Genomic DNA, 16,081 nt, shown 5'->3' with positions numbered 1-16,081 from the left:
GGAGTAGGAATATTTCAGTAGTGTTTTGTAATTGTTTACCTTAATACAGTTACATTCTCTTGATTTTTCAGAGTTCATTTTGAATTTCTATCGTTGAAATGCAAGAGTTGGAATATTTCAGTAGTGTTTTGTTGTGGTTTACCATTTCACTGTTACATTTTCTTGATTTTTCAAAGTTCATTTTGAATTTCGTTCGTTGAAATGCAAGAGTTGGAATATTTGAGTAGTGTTTTGTCATGGTTTACCTTGTCACAGTTACATTCTCTTGATTATTCAAAGTTCATTTTGAATTTTTTTCGCTGAAATGCAAGAGTTGGAATGTTTCACTAGTGTTTTGTTGTGGTTTACTTTGTCACAGTTACATTCTCTTAATTTTTGAAAGTTCATTTTGAATTTCTTTCATTGAAATGCAAGGGTTGGACTATTTCAGTAGTGGTTTGTTGTGGTTTACCTTGTCACAGTTACATTCTCTAGATTTTTCAAAGTTCATTTTGAATTTGTTTCATTGAAATGCAAGAGGTGGTTTATTTCAGTAGTGTTTTGTCGTGGTTTACCATGTCACAGTTACATTCTCTTGATTTTTCAAAGTTCATTTTGAATTTCTGTCGTTGAAATGCAAGAGTTGGAATATTTCACTAGTGTTTTGTCGTGGTTTACCATGTCACAGTTACATTCTCTTGATTTTTCAAAGTTCATTTTGGATTTCTTTCGTTGAAACGCAAGAGTTGGAATATTTCAGTAGTGTTTTGTTGTGGTTTACCTTGTCACAGTTACATTTTCTTGATTTTTCAAAGTTTATTTTGAATTTCTTTCGGTGAAATGCAAGAGTTGGAATATTTCAGTAGTGTCTTGTCATAGTTTACCTTAACACAGTTACATTCTCTTAATTTTTCAAAGTTCATTTTGAATTTCTTTCGTTGAAATGCGAGAGTTGGAATATTTCAGTAGTGTTTTGTCGTGGTTTACCTTGTCACAGTTACATTCTCTTGATTTTTAAAAGTTTATTTTGAATTTCTTTCATTGAAATTCAAGAGTTGGATTATTTCAGTAGTGTTTTGTCGTGGTTTACCTAGTCTAAGTTACACTCTCTTGATTTTTCAAAGTTCATTTTGGATTTCTTTCGTTGAAATGCAAGAGTAGGAATATTTCAGTAGTGTTTTGTCATTGTTTACCTTAATACAGTTACATTCTCTTGATTTTTCAAAGTTCATTTTGGATTTCTATCGTTGAAATGCAAGAGTTGGAATATTTCAGTAGTGTTTTGTTATGGTTTACCTTGTCACTGTTACATTTTCTTGATTTTTCAAAGTTCATTTGAATTTCTTTCGTTGAAATGCAAGAGTTGGAATATTTCAGTAGTGTTTTTTCATGGTTTACCTTGTCACAGTTACATTCTCTTGATTTTTCAAAGTTCATTTTGAATTTTTTTCGTTGAAATGCAAGAGTTGGAATATTTCACTAGTGTTTTGTTGTGGTTTACTTTGTCACAGTTACATTCTCTTAATTTTTGAAAGTTCATTTTGAATTTCTTTCATTGAAATGCAAGGGTTGGACTATTTCAGTAGTGGTTTGTTGTGGTTTACCTTGTCACAGTTACATTCTCTAGATTTTTCAAAGTTCATTTTGAATTTGTTTCATTGAAATGCAAGAGGTGGATTATTTCAGTAGTGTTTTGTCGTGGTTTACCTTGTCACAGTTACATTCTCTTGCTTTTTCAAAGTTCATTTTTGAATTTATTTGTTTGAAATGCAAGAGTTGGAATATTTCAGGAGTGTTTTTTTGTGGTTTACCTTTTCACACATACATTAGCTTGATTTTTCATAGTTCTTTTCGAATTTATTTATTTGAGGTGCAATAGTTGGTATATTTAACTTGTGATTTTTCAGGGTTTACATTCAAACTGTTACCTTATATTTATTTTTAAAATTTCGTTTTAAGTTTCTATCGTTGAAATGCAAGAGTTGGAATATTTCAGTAGTGTTTTGTTGTGGTTTAGCTTGTCGCAGCTACATTTTATTGATTTTTCAAAGTTCATTTTGAATTTCTTTAGTTGAAATGCAAGAGTTGGAATATTTCAGTAGTGTTTTGTTGTGGTTTAGCTTGTCGCAGTTACATTTTATTGATTTTTCAAAGTTCATTTTGAATTTGTTTCATTGAAATGCAAGAGTTGGATTATTTCAGTAGTGTTTTGTCGTGGTTTACCATGTCACAGTTACATTCTCTTGATTTTTCAAAGTTTATTTTAGATTTCTTTCGATGAAATGCAAGAGTTGGAATATTTCAGTAGTATTTTGTCATGGTTTACCTTGTCAGAGATAAATTTTCTTTATTTTTCAAATTTCGTTTTTAATTTAATTCGTTTAAATAAAAGAGTTGGATTATTTCAATAGTGTTTTGTTGTAGTTTAGCTTGTCACAGTTACATTTTCTTGATTTTTCAATCTCTTAATAAATGTAGTGTTTTGTTGTGGTTTAGCTTGTCGCAGTTACATTTTCCTGATTTTTCAAAGTTCATTTTGAATTTCTTTCGTTGAAATGCAAGAGTTGGAATATTTCAGTAGTGTTTTGTTGCGTGATTTACCTTGTCACAGTTACATTATCTTGATTTTTCAAAGTTCATTTTGAATTTCTTTCATTGAAATGCAAGAGTTGGAATATTTCTGTAGTGTTTTGTCGTGTTTTACCTTGTCACAGTTACATTCTCTTGATTTTTCAAAGTTCATTTGAATTTCTTTCATTGAAATGCAAGAGTTGGATTATTTCAGTAGTGTTTTGTTGTGCTTTACCTTGTCACAGTTACATTCTCTTGATTTTTCAAAGTTCATTTTGGATTTCTTTCGTTAAAATGCAGGAGTTGGAATATTTCAGTAGTGTTTTGTCATGGTTTACCTTGACGCAGTTACATTCTCTTAATTTTTCAAAGTTCATTTTGAATTTCTTTCTTTGATTTGCAAGAGTTGGAATATTTCAATAGTGTTTTGTTGTGGTTTAGCTTGTCACAGTTACATTTTCTTGATTTTTCAAAGTTCATTTAGAGTTTCTTTCGTTGAAATGCAAGAGTTGGAATATTTCAGTAGTGTTTTGTCATTGTTTACCTTAACACAGTTACATTCTCTTGATTTTTCAAAGTTCATTGTGAATTTCTTTCGTTGAAATGCAAGAGTTGGAATATTTCAGTAGTGTTTTGTTGTGGTTTAGCTTGTCGCAGTTACATTTTCTTGATTTTTCAAAGTTCATTTTGAATTTGTTTCATTGAAATGCAAGAGTTGGATTATTTCAGTAGTGTTTTGTCGTGGTTTACCTTGTCACAGTTACATTCTCTTGATTTTTCAAAGTTCATTTGAATTTCTTTCATTGAAATGCAAGAGTTGGATTATTTCAGTAGTGTTTTGTTGTGCTTTACCTTGTCACAGTTACATTCTCTTAATTTTTCAAAGTTCATTTTGAATTTCTGTCGTTGAAATGCAGGAGTTGGAATATTTCAGTAGTGTTTTGTCGTGGTTTACCATGTCACAGTTACATTCTCTTGATTTTTCAAAGTTTATTTTGGATTTCTTTCGATGACATGCAGGAGTTGGAATATTTCAGTAGTGTTTTGTCATGGTTTACCTTGTCACAGTTACATTCTCTTAATTTTTCAAAGTTCATTTTGGATTTCTTTCGTTGAAATGCAAGAGTTGGAATATTTCAGTAGTGTTTTGTTGGGGTTGAGCTTGTCACACTTAAATTTTCATGTTATTTAAAAGCTAATTTTGGATTTATTGCGTTCAAATGCAAGAGTTTGAATATTTCAGTAGTGTTTTGTTGTGCTTTAACTTGTCGGACTTACATTTTCATTAATTTTCAAAGTTGATTTTAAATTTATCTAATTGAAATGCAAGAGTTGGAATATTTCTGTAGTGGTCTGTCGTGGTTTACTTTGTCACAGTTACATTCTATTGATTTTTCAAAGTTTATTTGAATTTATTTCATTGAAATGCAAGAGTTGGAATATTTAAGTAGTGTTTTGTTGTGCTTTACTGTGTCACAGTTACATTCTCTTAATTTTTTACAGGTCATTTTTGAATGTCTTTCGTTGAAATGCGAGAGCTGGAATATTTCAGTAGTGTTTTGTCTTGGTTTACCATGTAACCCTTACATTCTAATGATTTTTCAAAGTTCATTTTGAATTTCTTTCGTTGAAATGAAAGGGTTGGATTGTTTCACTAGTGTTTTGTAGTGGTTTACCATGTCACTGTTACATTCTCTTGATTTTTCAAAGTTCATTTTGGATTTCTTTCGTTGAAACGCAAGAGTTGGAATATTTCAGTAGTGTTTTGTTGTGGTTTACCTTGTCACAGTTACATTTTCTTGATTTTTCAAAGTTTATTTTGAATTTCTTTCGGTCAAATGCAAGAGTTGGAATATTTCAGTAGTGTTTTGTCATGGTTTACCTTAACACAGTTACATTCTCTTAATTTTTCAAAGTTCATTTTGAATTTTTTTCGTTGAAATGCGAGAGTTGGAATATTTCAGTAGTGTTTTGTCGTGGTTTACCTTGTCATAGTTACATTCTCTTGATTTTTCAAAGTTCATTTTGAATTTTTTTCGTTGAAATGCAAGAGTTGGAATATTTCACTAGTGTTTTGTTGTGGTTTACTTTGTCACAGTTACATTCTCTTAATTTTTGAAAGTTCATTTTGAATTTCTTTCATTGAAATGCAAGGGTTGGAATATTTCAGTAGTGGTTTGTTGTGGTTTACCTTGTCAAAGTTACATTCTCTAGATTTTTCAAAGTTCATTTTGAATTTGTTTCATTGAAATGCAAGAGGGGGATTATTTCAGTAGTGTTTTGTCGTGGTTTACCATGTCACAGTTACATTCTCTTGCTTTTTCAAAGTTCATTTTTGAATTTCTTTCGTTGAAATGCAAGAGTTGGAATATTTCAGTAGTGTTTTGTTATGGTTTACCTTTTCACACTTACATTCTCTTTATTTTTCATAGTTCATTTTGGATTTATTTCGTTGAAATGCAAGAGTAGGAATATTTCAGTAGTGTTTTGTCATTGTTTACCTTAATACAGTTACATTCTCTTGATTTTTCAGAGTTCATTTTGGATTTCTATCGTTGAAATGCAAGAGTTGGAATATTTAAGTAGTGTTTTGTTGTGGTTTACCTTGTCACAGTTACATTTTATTGATTTTTCTAAGTTCATTTTGAATTTCTATCGTTGAAATGCATGAGCTGGAATATTTCAGTAGTGTTCTGTTGTGGTTTACCTTGTCACAGTTAAATTTTCTTGATTTTTCAAAGTTAATTTTGAATTTGTTTCTTTGAAATGCAAGAGTTGGAATATTTCAGTAGTGTTTTGTTGCGTGGTTTACCTTGTCACACTTACATTCTCTTGATTTTTCAAAGTTCATTTTGAATTTCTTTCATTAAAATGCGAGAGTTGGAAAATTTCTGTAGTGTTTTGTCATGGTTTACCTTTTCACAGATACATTCTCTTAATTTTTAAAAGTTCTTTTGAATTTAATTCATTGAAATGCAAGAGTTAGATTATTTCAGTGGTGTTTTGTTGTGCTTTACCATGTCACATTTACATTCTCTTAATTTTCCAAATTTCATTTTGATTTTCTTTCGTTTAAATGCGAGAGTTGAACTATTTCAGTAATGTTTCGTTGTGGTTTACCTTGTCACACTTACATTCTCTTGATTTTTCAAAGTTCATTTTGGATTTCTTTCGTTGAAATGCAAGAGTAGGAATATTTCAGTAGTGTTTTGTCATTGTTTACCTTAATACAGTTACATTCTCTTGATTTTTCAGAGTTCATTTTGGATTTCTATCGTTGAAATGCAAGAGTTGGAATATTTCAGTAGTGTTTTGTTGTGGTTTACCTTTTAACAGTTACATTTTCTTGATTTTTCAAAGTTCATTTTGAATTCCTTTCATTGAAATGCAAGAGTTGGAATATTTCACTAGTGTTTTGTTGTGGTTTAGCTTGTCGCAGTTACATTTTCTTGATTTTTCAAAGTTCATTTTGAATTTGTTTCATTGAAATGCAAGAGTTGGATTATTTCAGTAGTGTTTTGTCGTGGTTTACCATGTCACAGTTACATTCTCTTGATTTTTCAAAGTTTTTTTTTGATTTCTTTCATTGAAATGCAGGAGTTGGAATATTTCAGTAGTGTTTTGTCATGGTTTACCTTGTCACAGTTACATTCTATTAATTTTTCAAAGTTCATTTTGGATTTCTTTCGTTGAAATGCATGAGTTGGAATATTTCAGTAGTGTTTTGTTGTGGTTTAGCTTGTCGAAGTTACATTTTCTTGATTTTTCAAAGTTCATTTGAATTTGTTTCGTTGAAATGCAAGAGTTGGAATATTTCAGTAGTGTTTTGTTGTGGTTTACCTTGTCACACTTACATTCTCTTGATTTTTCAAAGTTCATTTGAATTTCTTTCATTGAAATCCAAGAGTTGGAATATTTCTGTAGTGGTTTGTTGTGGTTTACCTTGTCAGAGTTAAATTCTCTTGATTTTTCAAAGTTCTTTTGAATTTCTTTCATTGAAATGCAAGAGTTGGATTATTTAAATAGTGTTTTGTAGTGCTTTACCTTGTCACAGTTACATTCTCTTGATTTTTAAAAGTTTATCTTGAATTTCTTTCGTTGAAATGCATGAGTTGGAATATTTCAGTAGTGTTTTGTCGTGGTTTACCTTGTCACAGTTACATTGTCTTGATTTTTCAAAGTTCATTTTGTATTTCTTTCATTGAAATGCAAGAGTTGGAATATTTCAGTAGTGTTTTGTCATTGTTTACCTTAACACAGTTACCTTCTCTTGATTTTTCAAAGTTCATTTTGAATTTCTGTCGTTGAAATGAAAGAGTTGGAATATTTCAGTAGTGTTTTGTTGTGGTTTACCTTGTCACAGTTACATTATATTGATTTTTCAAAGATCATTTCGTATGTCTTTCGTTAAAACGCAAGAGTTGGAATATTTCAGTAGTGTTTTGTCATGGTTTACCTTGTCACAGTTACATTCTCGTGATTTTTCAAAGTTCATTTTGAATTTTTTTCATTGAAATGCAAGAGTTGGAATATTTCAGTAGTGTTTTGTTGTAGTTTACCTTGTCACAGTTACATTCTCTTAATTTTTGAAAGTTCATTTTGAATTTCTTTCATTGAAATGCAAGGGTTGGAATATTTAAGTAGTGGTTTGTTGTGGTTTACCTTGTCACAGTTACATTCTCTCGATTTTTCAAAGTTCATTTTGGATTTGTTTCATGGAAATGCAAGAGTTGGATTATTTCAGTAGTGTTTTGTTGTGCTTTACCATGTCACAGTTACATTCTCTTGATTTTTCAAAGTTCATTTTGGATTTCTTTCGTTGAAATGCAGGAGTTGGAATATTTCAGTAGTGTTTTGTCATGGTTTACCTTGTCACAGTTACATTCTCTTAATTTTTCAAAGTTCATTTTGAATTTCTATATTTGAAATGAAAGAGTTGGAATATTTCAGTAGTGTTTTGTCATGGTTTACCATGTCACAGTTACATTCTCTTGATTTTTCAAAGTTCATTTGAAGTTCTTTAATTGAAATGGAAGAGTTGGATTATTTCAGTAGTGTTTTGTTGTGGTTTACCTTTTCACAGTTACATTCTATTCATTTTTTATAGTTTATTTTTAATTTCTTTCATTGAAGTGCGAGAGCTGGATTATTTAATTGGTGTTTTGTCGTGTTTTACCTTTTCACACTTTCATTCTTATGATTTTTCAAAGATAATTTTGAATGTCTTTTGTTGAAATGAAAGAGTTGGATTGTTTCACTAGTGTTTTGTCGTGGTTTACATTGTCACAGTTACATTCTCTTAATTTTTCAAAGTTCATTTTGGATTTCTTTCGTTGAAACGCAAGAGTTGGAATATTTCAGTAGTGTTTTGTTGTGGTTTACCTTGTCACAGTTACATTTTCTTGATTTTTCAAAGTTTATTTTGAATTTCTTTCGGTGAAATGCAAGAGTTGGAATATTTCAGTAGTGTCTTGTCATGGTTTACCTTAACACAGTTACATTCTCTTAATTTTTCAAAGTTCATTTTGAATTTCTTTCGTTGAAATGCGAGAGTTTGAATATTTCAGTAGTGTTTTGTTGTGGTTTACCTTGTCACAGTTACATTCTCTTGATTTTTCAAAGTTTATTTTGAATTTCTTTCATTGAAATGCAAGAGTTGGATTATTTCAGTAGTGTTTTGTTGTGGTTTACCTTTTCAAAGTTACATTCTCTTGATTTTTCAAAGTTCATTTTGGATTTATTTCTTTGAAATGCAAGAGTTGGAATATTTCAGTAGTGTTTTGTCATTGTTTACCTTAATACAGTTACATTCTCTTGATTTTTCAAAGTTCATTTTGAATTTCTTTCATTGAAATGCAAGAGTTGGAATATTTCTGTAGTGTTTTGTTGTGGTTTACCTTGTCACAGTTACATTATCTTGATTTTTCAAAGTTAATTTTGAATTTCTTTCGTTGAAATGCAAGAGTTGGAATATTTCAGCAGTGTTTTGTAATGGTTTACCTTGTCACAGTTACATTATCTTGATTTTTCAAAGTTCATTTTGAATTTTTTTCGTTGAAATGCAAGAGTTGGAATATTTCACTAGTGTTTTGTTGTGGTTTACTTTGTCACAGTTACATTCTCTTAATTTTTGAAAGTTCATTTTGAATTTCTTTCATTGAAATGCAAGGGTTGGAATATTTCAGTAGTGGTTTGTTGTGGTTTACCTTGTCACAGTTACATTCTCTAGATTTTTCAAAGTTCATTTTGAATTTGTTTCATTGAAATGCAAGAAGTGGATTATTTCAGTAGTGTTTTGTCGTGGTTTACCATGTCACAGTTACATTCTCATGATTTTTCAAAGTTCATTTTGGATTTATTTCCTTGAAATGCAAGATTTGGAATATTTCAGTAGTGTTTTGTCGTGGTTTACCTTGTCACACTTACATTCTCTTGATTTTTCAAAGTTCATTTTTTATTTATTTCGTTGAAATTCAAGAGTTGTAATATTTAAGTAGTGTCTTGTTATGGTTTACCTTAACACTGTTACATTCTCTTGATTTTTCAAAGTTAATTTTGAATTTCTATCGTTTAAATGCAAGAGTTGGAATATTTCAGTAGTGTTTTGTTGTGGTTTACCTTGTCACAGCTACATTGTTTTGATTTTTCAAAGTTCATTTTGAATTTCTTTAGTTGAAATGCAAGAGTTGGAATATTTCAGTAGTGTTTTGTTGTGGTTTAGCTTGTCGCAGTTACATTTTCTTGATTTTTCAAAGTTCATTTTGAATTTGTTTCATTGAAATGCAAGAGTTGGATTATTTCAGTAGTGTTTTGTTGTGGTTTACCTTGTCACAGTTACATTCTCTTGATTTTTCAAAGTTCATTTTGGATTTATTTCGTTGAAATGCAAGAGTTGGAATATTTCAGTAGTGTTTTGTCATGGTTTACCTTTATACAGTTACATTTTCTTGATTTTTCAAAGTTCATTGTTGATTTCATTCATTGAAATGCAAGAGTTGGAATATTTCAGTAGTGTTTTGTTGTGGTTTACATTCTCAAAGTTACATTCTCTTGATTTTTCAAAGTTAATTTTGAAGTTCTTTCATTGAGATGAAAGAGTTGGAATATTTCAGCAGTGTTTTGTCATGGTTTACCTTGTCATAGTTACATTCTCTTGATTATTCAAAGTTCATTTTGGATTTATTTCGTTGAAATGCAAGAGTTGGAATATTTCAGTAGTGTTTTGTTGTGGTTTACTTTGTCACAGTTACATTCTCTTAATTTTTGAAAGTTCATTTTGAATTTCTTTCATTGAAATGCAAGGGTTGGAATATTTCAGTAGTGTTTTGTTGTGGTTTACCATTTCACAGTTACATTTTCTTGATTTTTTAAAGCTCATTTTGAATTTCTTTCGTTGAAATGCAAGAGTTGGAATATTTCAGGAGTGGTTTGTTGTGGTTTACCTTGTCGCAGTTACATTTTCTTGATTTTTCAAAGTTCATATTGAATTTCTTTCGTTGAAATGCAAGAGTTGGAATATTTCAGTAGTGTTTTGTTGTGGTTTACCTTGTTAAACTTACATTCTCTTGATTTTTCAAAGTTCATTTTGAATTTCTTTCATTGAAATGCAAGAGTTGGAAAATTTCTGTAGTGTTTTGTCGTGGTTTACCTTGTCAAAGTTACATTCTATTGATTTTTCAAAGTTCATTTGAATTTCTTTCATTGAAATGCAAGAGTTGGATTATTTCAGTAGTTTTTTGTTGTGCTTTACCTTGTCACAGTTACATTCTCTTAATTTTTCAAAGTTCATTTTTGAATTTCTGTCGTTGAAATGCAAGAGTTGGAATATTTCAGTAGTGTTTTGTCATTGTTTACCTTAAGACAGTTACATTCTCTTGATTTTTCAAAGTTCATTCTGAATTTCTATCGTTGAAATGCAAGAGTTGGAATATTTCAGTAGTGTTTTGTTGTGGTTTAACTTGTCACAGTTACATTTTCTTCATTTTTCAAAGTTCATTTTGAATTTCTTTCGTTGAAATGCAAGAGTTGGAATATTTCTGCAGTGTTTTTTCATGGTTTGCCTTGTCACAGTTACATTCTCTTGATTTTTCAAAGTTCATTTTGAATTTCTTTCGTTGAAATGCAAGAGATGGAATATTTCACTAGTGTTTTGTTGTTGTTTACTTTGTCACAGTTACATTCTCTTAATTTTTGAAAGTTCATTTTGAATTTCTTTCATTGAAATGCAAGGGTTGGAATATTTTAGTAGTGGTTTGTTGTGGTTAACCTTGTCACAGTTACATTCTCTCGATTTTTCAAAGTTCATTTTGAATTTGTTTCATTCAAATGCAAGAGTTGGAATATTTCAGTACCGTTTTGTCGTGGTTTACCATGTCACAGTTACATTCTCTTGATTTTTCAAAGTTCATTTTGGATTTCTTTCGTTGACATGCAGGAGTTGGAATATTTCAGCAGTGTTTTGTCTTGGTTTACCTTATCACATTTACATTCTCTTAATTTTTCAAAGTTCATTTTGAATTTCTTTCGTTGAAATGCAGGAGTTGGAATATTTCAGTAGTGTTTTGTTGTAGTTGAGCTTGTCACAGTTACATTCTCTTAATTTTTGAAAGTTCATTTTGAATTTCTTTCATTGAAATGCAAGGGTTGGAATATTTCAGTAGTGGTTTGTTGTGGTTTACCTTGTCACAGTTACATTCTTTAGATTTTTCGAAGTTGATATTGAATTTGTTTTATTTAAATGCAAGAGGTGGATCATTTCAATAGTGACTTGTCGTGGTTTACCTTGTCACAGTTACATTCTCTTGATTTTTCAAAGTTCATTTTGAATTTCTTTCTTTGAAATTCAAGAGTTGGAATATTTCAGTAGTGTTTTGTCGTGGTTTACCTTGTCAAAGTTACATTCTCTTGATTTTTCAAAGTTCATTTTGGATTTCTTTCGTTGAAATGTAAGAGTTGGAATATTTCAGTAGTGTTTTGTCATGGTTTACCTTGACACAGTTACATTCTCTTGATTTTTCAAAATTCACTTTGAATTTCTATCATTGAAATGCAAGAGTTGGAATATTTCAGTAGTTTTTTGTTGTTTTTTAACTTTTAACATTTAAATTTTATTTATTTTTAAAATTTCATTTTGGATTTATTTCGTTGAAATTCCAGAGTTGGAATATTTCAGTAGTGTTTTGTTGTGGTTTAGCTTGTCGCAGTTAAATTTTCTTGATTTTTCAAAGTTAATTTTGAATTTGTTTCATTGAAATGCAAGAGTTGGAATATTTCAGTAGTGTTTTGTTGTGGTTTAGCTTGTCGCAGTTACATTCTCTTGATTTTTCAAAGTTCATTTTGAATTTCTTTCATTGAAATGCAAGAGTTGGAAAATTTCTGTAGTGTTTTGTCGTGGTTTACCTTGTCACAGTTACATTCTCTTGATTTTTCAAAGTTCTTTTGAATTTCTTTCATTGAAATGCAAGAGTTGGATTATTTCAGTAGTGTTTTGTTGTGGTTTACCTTGTCACAGTTACATTCTCTTAATTTTTCAAAGTTTATTTTGAATTTCTTTCGTTGAAATGCAAGAGTTGGAATATTTCAGTAGTGTTTTGTCGTGGTTTAACTTGTCAAAGTTACATTCTCTTGATTTTTCAAAGTTCATTTTGGATTTCATTCGTTGAAATGCAAGAGTTGGAATATTTCAGTAGTGTTTCGTTGCGGTTTACCTTGTCACAGTTACATTCTCTTAATTTTTCAAAGATCATTTCGAATTTCTTTCGTTGAAATGCAAGAGTTGGAATATTTCAGTAGTGTTTTGTCTTGGTTTACCTTGTCACAGTTACATTCTCGTGATTCTTCAAAGTTCATTTTGAATTTATTTCGTTGAAATGCAAGAGTTGGAATATTTCACTAGTGTTTTGTTGTGGTTTACCTTGTCACAGTTACATTTTCTTGATTTTTGAAAGTTCATTTTGAATTTCTTTCATTGAAATGCAAGGGTTTGAATATTTCAGTAGTGGTTTGTTGTGGTTTCCCTTGTCACAGTTACATTCTCTAGATTTTTCAAAGTTCATTTTGAATTTGTTTCATTGAAATGCAAGAGTTGGATAATTTCAGTAGTGTTTTGTCGTGGTTTACCATGTCACAGTTACGTTCTCTTGATTTTTCAAAGTTCATTTTAGATTTCTTTCGTTGAAATGCAAGAGTTGGAATATTTCAGTAGTGTTTTATCATGGTTTACCTTATCACAGTTACATTATCTTAATTTTTCAAAGTTCATTTTGAATTTCTTTCGTTGAAATGCATGAGTTGGAATATTTCAGTAGTGTTTTGTTGTGGTTTAGCTTGTCACAGTTACATTTTCTTGATTTTTAAAAGTTCATTTGAATTTCTTTCTTTGAAATGCAAGAGTTGGAATATTTCAGAAGTGTTCTGTTGTGGTTTACCATATCAAAGTTACATTTTCTTGATTTTTCAAAGTTCATTTTGAATATCTTTTGTTGAAATGCAAGAGTTGGAATATTTCAGCAGTGTTTTGTAATGGTTTTCCTTGTCACAGTTACATTCTCTTAATTTTTCATACTTCATTTTGAATTTCTTTCATTGAAATGCAGGAGTTGGAATATTTCAGTAGTGTTTTGTTGTGGTTGAGCTTGTCACAGTTACATTTTCTTGATTTTTCAAAGTTCATTTTGAATTTCTTTCATTGAAATGCAAGAGTTGGAATATTTCAGAAGTGTTTTGTTGTGGTTTACCTTGTCACAGTTACATTTTCGTGATTTTTCAAAGTTCATTTTGAATTTCTTTCATTGAAATGCAAGGGTTGGAATATTTCAGTAGTGGTTTGTTGTGGTTTACCTTGTCACAGTTACATTCTCTTGATTTTTCAAAGTTCATTTTGAATTTGTTTCATTTAAATGCAAGAATTGGATTATTTCAGTAGTGTTTTGTCGTGGTTTACCATGTCACAGTTACATTCTCGTGATTTTTCAAAGTTCATTTTGGATTTCTTTCGTTAAAATGCAGGAGTTGGAATATTTCAGTAGTGTTTTGTCATGGTTTACCTTGACGCAGTTACATTCTCTTAATTTTTCAAAGTTCATTTTGAATTTCTTTCTTTGATTTGCAAGAGTTGGAATATTTCAGTAGTGTTTTGTTGTGGTTTAGCTTGTCACAGTTACATTTTCTTGATTTTTCAAAGTTCATTTAGAATTTCTTTCGTTGAAATGCAAGAGTTGGAATATTTCAGTAGTGTTTTGTTGTGGTTTACCTTGTCAAACTTACATTCTCTTTATTTTTCACAGTTCATTTCGAATTTCTTTCATTGAAATGCAAGAGTTGGAATATTTCTGTAGTGTTTTGTTGTGGTTTACCTTGTCTGTTTTGTTGTGGTTTTGTTGTGGTCAACCTAACCTAACTTAACCTAACCTAACTGTCATGGTTTACCTTGTCACAGTTACATTCCCTTAATTTTCAAATTTCATTTCGAATTTCTTTCATTGAAATGCAAGAGTTGTAATATTTCAGTAGTGTTTTGTCGTGGTTTACCTTGTCACAGTTACATTCTCTTGATTTTTCAAAGTTCATTTGAATTTATTTAATTTAAATGCAAGATTTGGATTATTTAAGTAGTGTTTTTTTGTGATTTACCTTGTCAAAGTTAAATTATCTTAATTTTTCAAAGTTCATTTTGAATTTCTGTCGTTGAAATGCAAGTTTCGTTGAAAGTAGTGTTTTGTCGTGGTTTACCTTGTCACAGTTACATTCTCTTGATTTTTCAAAGTTCATTTTGAATTTCGTTCATTGAAATGCAAGAGTTGGATTATTTCACTAGTGTTTTGTCGTGGTTTACGATGTCACAGTTACATTCTCTTGATTTTTTAAAGTTCATTTTGTATTTCTTTCGTTGAAATTCAAGAGTTGGAATATTTCAGTTGTCTTTTATAGTGCTTTACCTTGTCAGAGTTACAATTTCTTGATTTTTCAAATTTCATTTTTAATTTCTTTCATTGAAATGCAAGAGTTTTAATATTTCAGTAGTGTTTTTCGTGCTGTACCATGTCACACTTACATTCTAATGTTTTTTTAAATTTCATTTTGAATTTCTTTCATTGAAATGCAAGAGTTGGATTATTCCAGTAGTGTTTTGTCATAGTTTATCTTATCACAATTACATTTTCTTGATTTTTCAAAGATCATTTTGGTTTTCTTTCGTTGAAATGCAAGAGTTGGAATATTTCAGTAGTGTTTTGTTGTACTTTACCTTGTCACAGTTACACTATCTTAATTTTTCAAAGTTCATTTTGAATTTCTTTCGTTGAAATGCAAGAGTTGGAATATTTCAGTAGTGTCTTGTCGTGGTTTACCTTGTCACACTTACATTCTCTTGATTTTTCAAAGTTCATTTTGAATTTCTTTCATTGAAATGCAAGAGTTGGATTATTCCAGTAGTGTTTTGTCATGGTTTACCTCTTCACAGTTACATTCTCTTGATTTTTCAAAGTTCATTTTGAATTTCTTTCGTTGAAATGCGAGAGTTGGAATATTTCAGTAGTGTTTTGTCGTGGTTTACCTTGTCACAGTTACATTCTATTAATTTTTCAAAGTTCATTTTGAATTTCTTTCATTGAAATGCAAGAGTTGGAATATTTCAGTAGTATTTTGTCGTGGTTTACCTTCTCACAGTTACATTCTCTTGATTTTTCAAAGTTCATTTTGAATTTCTTTCATTGAAGTGCAAGAGTTGGATTATTTCAGTAGTGTTTTGTCGTGGTTTACCATGTCACAGTTATATTCTCTTGATTTTTCAAAGTTCATTTTGGATTTCCTTCGTTGAAATGCAAGAGTTGGAATATATCAGTAGTGTTTTGTTGTGGTTTACGTTAACACAGTTACATTCTATTAATTTTTCAAAGTTCACTTTGAATTTCTATCGTTTAAATGCAAAAGTTGGAATATTTCAGTAGTGTTTTGTTTTGGTTTACCTTGTCACAGTTACATTTTCTTGATTTTTCAAAGTTCATTTTGAATTTCTTTCGGTGAAATGCAAGAGTTGGAATATTTTAGTATTGTTTTGATATGGTTTACCTTGTCACAGTTAGATTCTCTTGATTTTTCAAAGTTCATTTTGAATTTCTTTCATTGAAATGCAAGAGTTTGAATATTTCACTAGTGTTTTGTCTTGGTTTACCATGTCACAGTTACATTCTCTTGATTTTTCAAAGTTCATTTTGAATTTATTTCGTTGAAATGCAAGAGTTGGAATATTTCAGTAGTGTTTTGTTGCGGTTTACCTTGTCACAGTTACATTCTCTTAATTTTTCAAAGTTCATTTTGAATTTCTATCATTGAAATGCAAGAGTTGGAATATTTCATTAGTGTTTTGTCATGGTTTACTTGTCAGACTTACATTCTCTTAATTTTTCAAAGTTCATTTTGTTTTTATTTCGGTGAAATTCAAGAGTTGGAATATTTCAGTAGTGTTTTTATGTGGTTTACATTGTCACAGTTACAGTCTCTTTATTTTTAAAATTTAATTTTGGTTTTATTT

Source organism: Artemia sp. Qi Xiang Cuo, chromosome 12 (assembly GCF_049724085.1).
Source record: "Artemia sp. Qi Xiang Cuo chromosome 12, ASM4972408v1, whole genome shotgun sequence".
Taxonomy (NCBI): Eukaryota; Metazoa; Arthropoda; class Branchiopoda; order Anostraca; family Artemiidae; genus Artemia; species Artemia sp. Qi Xiang Cuo.
This window is presented reverse-complemented; position numbering follows the sequence as displayed.